This window comes from Malurus melanocephalus, unplaced genomic scaffold, assembly GCF_030028575.1.
Source record: "Malurus melanocephalus ecotype Western Australia unplaced genomic scaffold, MMel_1.1 scaffold_589, whole genome shotgun sequence".
In the NCBI taxonomy this organism is placed as follows: domain Eukaryota; kingdom Metazoa; phylum Chordata; class Aves; order Passeriformes; family Maluridae; genus Malurus; species Malurus melanocephalus.
The window spans coordinates 17,124-24,242 of NW_026623821.1; positions in this window are offsets into that span (position 1 = coordinate 17,124).

Genomic DNA, 7,119 nt, shown 5'->3' on the forward strand with positions numbered 1-7,119 from the left:
TTTTTAAGGTCACTGAAAGAAAATGCTCTGCTTTTACTTGCAAGATGTGATTCTGGATTCTGTAGGTTAAAGTATTGAGCATTTACTCACACAGCTGTGATGTCAAAGAGCAGGGCTACATTAAACGGTGAGGAGGAGCCCCAAGCTGTTTTCCACACCAGATTCAGTGTCTGAACAAAGACCAACTGAAACCTTGTCCTTTGAGGAAACTTCGGGGATTGTTTCTTCTCTCAGGGTTCAAGACCTACAACCACATTAAGTCACTGGATTTTTAGGTGCCCACCCCTGCTGAGCTCAGAAGTATGTTGGGACTCCTACTAACCTGCTGAAACATATTTCCAATTTTTTTTTCTTACCTTCTATTCCAGACAGGAATTTTAAAGATCTACTGGTATTCTTGGTTTAAAAAAATGTTTTCAGCAGCCTGGAATAGTCTTTGTGGTTCAGCAGTTTCAGTTTGTGCCCCCTTTTCCCTCCCTTCAAACTGTTTTGCCTCACAGATTTTTCTGAATGTGACTGAGATAAAACAAATTAATCTTTAATCCTGCAGTATATCGAAATCACAGCAATACCTACCCTGGAATGTCTTCTGTGAACAATGGGGTTTTTATTGTAGTAGAATTTTTAATGTAGTTATGAAACTTATTTGAACTTATTTTTTTATTMATGCTTCTATCACCTGGTGAGTTAAGGATCACTCACTTCCCATGTCTGGGTGCAACACAGTTTACATTTGTTCTTTGCCTTGTAAGTGTAAATCTGCTGCCTCCAAAGTTCCTACCCACAACCTTCACTTTGACCTTAGAATTAAACTATCCACTACACAGGTGTTTAATCTATTTTCCACTACAGAGATATTTTTTCTCTGTCCCAAATCTGATTTTTAATGGGTATTGACCCAAAGGAAACGTCATATTTAACCAAGTTTTGTAGACAATGAATACTGGCTAAACGTAGATTAACTCCATGTTCCTGATGTAAATGCTGCTGAATTGTGTTACAGAACAGAGACTCCTGTCCTTCAACCAATAGAAGGGGTTGTTTTTCTTTCAAAGGTTGAAATAMAATGGAAATAACAAGGGTAAGAAAATCTTCTCTATAGTAAATAATTTATTAAYAGTAGCATAATAATATTCTCCAGAGTGTGAATTTGCCTTCTTTGGCCAAACCTCCACTGTCCATGATTAGTGAAGAGAAAAATGAGAATGGATATTTTAAACAGACATTTTCCCAGTGACTGACAGGTTATCTTGTACATCCATTCACTGAGGAGCTGATGATCACATTGCAGATTGTTATACCAATGCTAAAGGAAGGTTTCTCCTTCAGACGTGTCAATTGCAGAATAAACACCACATATATATAGGATTTCAAAGGCTTGCAATGGCTGGGAACAATGGGAAATGCCAAGGGACTGGAGCAAGGCTTCAGCTCCTGTGWCCCCCAACTCATGTTCCCAGCAAAGCTCAGTCAGCTGGAGTGAGTCTCTCCTTTGTTGGATTTGCTTCCCCTTCCATGGGTTTTGGCCAAAGGAGAGCTCTTCTGGTTCTGTCGCCCGGGGCTGGAGTGACATCTAGTAACTGCCTGACTAATTACAGTCGAGACTTTCACAGACTATCACATTAGCTCCAGCAGTGAGTAATTCCTATAGCAGGACTTGCCTTTTCCTCTTCCAGTATATTGTCTTCCATCAGGGCACTGGGCAGAATGTGCTCAAATACCGAGAGACAAAGAGTGACTTGCTCATGCTGACACACTACTTAGAATATAAAATCTTGAATTGAATTTGTGTTTTGAATTGCATTTTAATAGATTAATAATAATTTCTCTTCAAAACAGACCTTCCTGTTTTGTTTTTTGTTTTTTTCAAATACTGTCCCCCATCCAGCCACTATACCAAAAGAACTACATCTGGTAGTTACTAAATGGACTAAATTTACTTCTTATTTAATATTAATGAATTAACAATGCTATAGATTTGACAACCCCATCAAAAAGAAAACTTCTTTGTCAGCTGTATTGCAAATAATAACTAACCTAAGCAAGCAGGACTCTGCAGGTTTTGCATGATTTGCAACCAGTGMCTTGAAAATGTTTTCCACATATTAAAACTTACCAAAGGTAAGGTACTGAAAGGATCACAAAATTCCCATGTTAAGCAAAAACATAMTGAGGCACTGAAGTTCTTAGAAGTTTATGTGAAATGAAAAAATCATAATTACACCTTATACTTTCTCACAGTAATTTAAACTATATAAATGAAGGCTACATCAATTAATAAACAGCCTTTGAGTGCTGAAGAAGCTGTTGGACCCTCAGATGGGCAGCAGAACCAAATTCAGAAAGGGTTGTTCATGTGCCTCAGAGAGCAGAACAGCAGGATAACAGTGCAAATAATTGGCAACATAATTATTCAATGACTGGTCTCTATTTCCAAGGTAAAAAGAAAGCAGTGGCTTTTCATCTTGCTAACTTCACTTAGGTTTTTATCTTGTTGATGAACAAAAGAATTCTAAACCCCTCTTCGTTCTTTATTTACACGTTCTGACTCTGAGAAAAACAGTTAAAACTCTTACAACCTTGGAATTCCACCAAGAAGCCTTTGTTTCACTGTTGTTTTATACTCCTACTTTTCTCCTACTTTAATTAAAGTCGAAACAAGTGTGCTTATGTCACACAGTCCTTTTTGTACTTCCACTGATGTCTTATTAATTACTTTCAAAGACCATAGGTCAAGGTAACTAGTGGTGAAATCAACGTGGCATTTCTGTTATGTCGCAAAACTGCCTTACATAATTGGAAACAGTTGTCTACTAAGTTGGGTTTTTAACTAACCTCTTTTAACCTTTAAAATCACAAGCTGTGGAGATGCCTGTGGTCCCCTGACTGTGTGTCTGGAGTCACATTTAACACTGATATTCTTTGCTTCTGAGGTTTCTTCTGATTAGAGTTTGAGTTTATAAGGTGACATGATCTTGTCCATAGCTTTCAGTGAAGGGGGCCAGAGCGCACTTTTACATCTGTGAAAAACACGTAGAGTGCCTTCCCTCAGCAGGAGTGGGATRAACCTCAGGCAAGTTCATATATTTAACATTCTCTAACAAGCACCATGGCCTCAATGAAGAGGGGATGTTGCTTTGTTTTATGAGGGAGAACACAAGCAGGTGAAAAACAGTTGCTTGCATCTTGACTTGAATGTTGACACACAGATTTGAATCCATGGAAAGCAACTAGAAAATACTGCTGTTGTTTGGAAGTGAAGCTAGGAGAGAGCCTGGAGGCTTTACTGCACTGTACATTAAGAAGCCTGGAGTATCTGTATCTCAGCAAAAAAAGGTGATCCGTACAAATTTGCTATCTAAATCTTTTAAGCTTCTTTTTAAGGCTCAGATTCGTACATGAACTTTCTGAATTCCTTCATGATTTACAGATTTCCTAACTTCTCAATTACAGGTGAACTTGAAATATGTTACTTAGTACATTATAATTTTTTTTACTCTGTGACAAGACAGTATAACTTTGTAAATTTTAAGGGACTTAATATYCCCTATGCTGCTGGTTAACACTGTACTGGTTTTTGTCCATCACTGGAAACTTGATCCATATGTGGGACTGTGYTCTCTGGTGTCCACACTGGGCCTCAGAAACTGTACTGACAGCATGAATTAGAAGGTAACTAAGAATTAACTATATATGATAATTTGACTGATAACCATCCCAAGTGAGGAGCACACAAAATATTTTTTATTATTCCTGAACAAAATTACTTACTGAGCAGACACCATCTTCACAGAGCATTGCATTCCTCCTCTATCCTGCACAGATTAATACCTTCTGAGTCAGGCTTATGCCTGGCTTCTGGGAATGAGGAAACAAAGATCTTGTGGTGACTCGTTTTGCACAAACTGGTTACTTTCTGAGGAGTGGTTTTACCATGGGGTGAAATGAAAACAGATGCCAAGTGCAATTTGCTTCAAAAAGGCAGTGGCCTTTTGGTCACAGTCCAGACATGTCCATGGCTCTGCAAAGCCCTGACTTCTGCCATGCTGCAGCCCCTCAGCACATTCGTATTCCTGAACATTTAACACTGAGTTGTCATTTTCACAAGCACCGCTGTGTTGAAACCAAGTGGCAAAGAGCAGCTCAGCCCAGCAGGCTTCTCACCTTCTCTACACACTGCTTGTTMTAGCTTGTAGACAAACCCACCCCATGCCTGTAGTAGAGCTGAGCATGGCATGGTGGATTCTGYACTGCCTATGCTGTAGGGCTTCCTACAATATTAGATTGTCACCCGCACACTGGATATTGGGGCCATCTCAGTGCACAGCTGCAAGCATTCAATGCACGTGATGAGTAAGTCCTAAACAGCTTAGGAGGCCTGTTTTTACCTATCAAATTGAGGGAATCAGCCTCTGAGGCCAGGATTCTGCTCACCTGCCATCAGGTGCGATGTAGACACTGCAGCTCCTCAAGCTGCCCCACTCTCCTGAACTTTAGGTCACTGCTYACCTGACCCAGGTTAGAGCTGCCAGTGCCTGGTGAGTGCCTCAGAGCTGACACAATGGTAGCCTCTTGGGCTGTGCCAACACCCTTGGCTGACTCAGGTTTATYAGACAAAGACCAACCTGGGGTCTGGGTGTGGTGTGCTGCACTTACATATGCTATAAACAGCTTCTGAAAATAAAAGGGCCATTTCCGTTCCACACCCTCACACTAAACCATGATCCAGGGCTTATCTGTGGGCTGATGGATGCTCACCTGCTAGGGACTAATTTGAGTGTGCTGGTTGCCTGCCTTGCAGGTGCTGCCTTCCCTGTGATACAGGGCCAAGCAAAACCAACACACTTGGTATTCAGCAGGGAAATTAAACGGGATTAAAATAAAAGGCTATTTTGTATCCTCCAGATGAACCCAGGTCTGAAACAGAACTCATGGAATTGTCTAATTACTCCCTTAAACATAGGTGTGCTCAGTTCAAGTTTAGAAGAGTTGATAAAAGGTGGACATTCTTCATGCCCTTGAGAAAGGGCTTTTGGTTACTACCAATTTTCCCCTAAAGCCACATTTCTTTCAGATTAAAATATAAATAAATAAAGCATAWTCCGAGCTTCACTGTATCATGCCAGTAGTACAAGCTTTGCTGGGCTTCCTTTGATAAGAAAACACCTACCTGAATTCACGTCAGGTCACCCTGAGAGAGTTTAACCTCCTGAAGGAAGATGACTCCAGTCTCTTTTTCCTTGCTGCACTGTGGTGGTGCTGTTCTGTGTTATTTCCACTGCTGTTTGCAATTAAATGGAGCAGCCCTCCCTGAGATCCTCTCACCTCTTGGGTAAAAACAAGAGAAGAGGAAAATAATTTCTTCCTTCAAAGCATCGTGAGAGTTTCTGCTCCCACTGCTCTTCAYGCAATCAAAGACAAAACCAAATGGCCCCAGTAAACCCAAGCGAAATCTCACTGAAATTTAAAAGCCATGTGGTTGAGGCAGTTGGGAACATGGTGTGCTTGGCAGTGCTGGAGCAACAGTTGAATCTGATGAGCTTAGAGGACTTTCCCAACCTAAACAATTTTGTGATTATGAATTCTATGGTTAGGAAATCTCATTTCTCCCCAACACAGTGAGCGAGGGGGRGGRTGCTGGTTTTGATCCCAGGRAAGGGAACAGGGAGTGTGGATAGCYCCAGGCTRGTGAAGGGATGGGGAAGCCCCAAAGAAGAGGGAAGTGAGGAAACAGCACCGAGTGACCAGCRCAAGCAGGGAAAGTCTGGTGTGTGGGAGCACTGCTGGCAGTGCCCAGAGCGATGTCTGCACCCTGTGCCAGCAGGATGCTGCCAGCCTTGCTGCCCCAGCAGAGATTCTATTGTGTAGCAGTGCTGGTCCAAGTCAGCCCTGCAGCCACCCTTCAGCTTGGCCAGTGTCTGTGATTGTGTTCAGTGTTCACTGCTCTGATATGAGCCATSGGATGAAGCAGGCTCAGATGGATTACAGCCCCATCTCCCAGTCCTTGGGAGAAATTTCTTTAGGAGGAAATTCTTTCCTATGAGGGTGGTGAGACACTGGYACAGGTTGCCCAGAGAAGCTGTGGCTGCCCCATCCCTGCAAGTGTTCAAGACCAGGCTGGATGGGGCTTGGGGCACCCTGGTCTAGTAGAAGGTGGCAGGCAGGATGGAACTGGATGAGCTTTAAGATCTCTTCTAACCCAAACTATTCTAGGGTTTTATGAAACAGAAATTTCATAATGCCCTGAATGCCTGCGTTTGCCCTAAAGGGAAGGGGTCTTTGGAGTCTGTTCATGCCATCGGAAAACTGCTGAATTGCTTTTCCAAGGACCCTGCTCCACCTGCCATCTTCACTGAAATAAATGTTGCCCATTCTCCTTCATCTTCTCTCTCCACCCAACACTTCCAACCAACCAGTGRAGCAGAGACATCATATCCATGGGACATGCAAGCAAAGAACACAAGGAATCAACAAAACATCCCCCTCACCTRGGCAGCCTTGCAACCTTCTCTGCTACAGGCAGGTAAGTTCATTTCAGCTTTATGTTCGTTACTTGTTAGGGACATAAGGAAAGACAAGTTTTTTTCCCCCCAAATTAAAAGGAAGGAGAAAAAAAAATAAAAGGAAGAAAATAAATGGGGAAGACATTTTATTTCCAAGCTTCTAAAAGGATCTTACAAACCACAGAAAGTAAAAAAATGCATATATATATACATATATATATAAATACATATATATATATATATATGACAGGGTCCTTTTAAGAAATTCTTCACATTATTTAATGGTGATAGCATATACCATGTAACCGTATATATGTATTTTCCCATAATCCTGATCATTGCTGACAGCTCACAAAACTCTTCTCAGACATTTCTCCTAGAATGTACAGATTTCTTTTCTCAAAAACAAAGGAGAAGGAAAAAACCTAAAATAATCAAGAAGGAAAAAAAAAACAAACCCAAAACTCTCTTAAGCAAGGTCTTCCAGGCTGGGCTGGATGAGAGACAAGTTTAACACCTCCTGCATGGCTGTGGGAGCTTCTTCGCAGCTTCTCCAGGGCACAGAATTTCCAGCCCCTATTACTCCCCACCATCCCAGCCATATGCCCCATGTTCC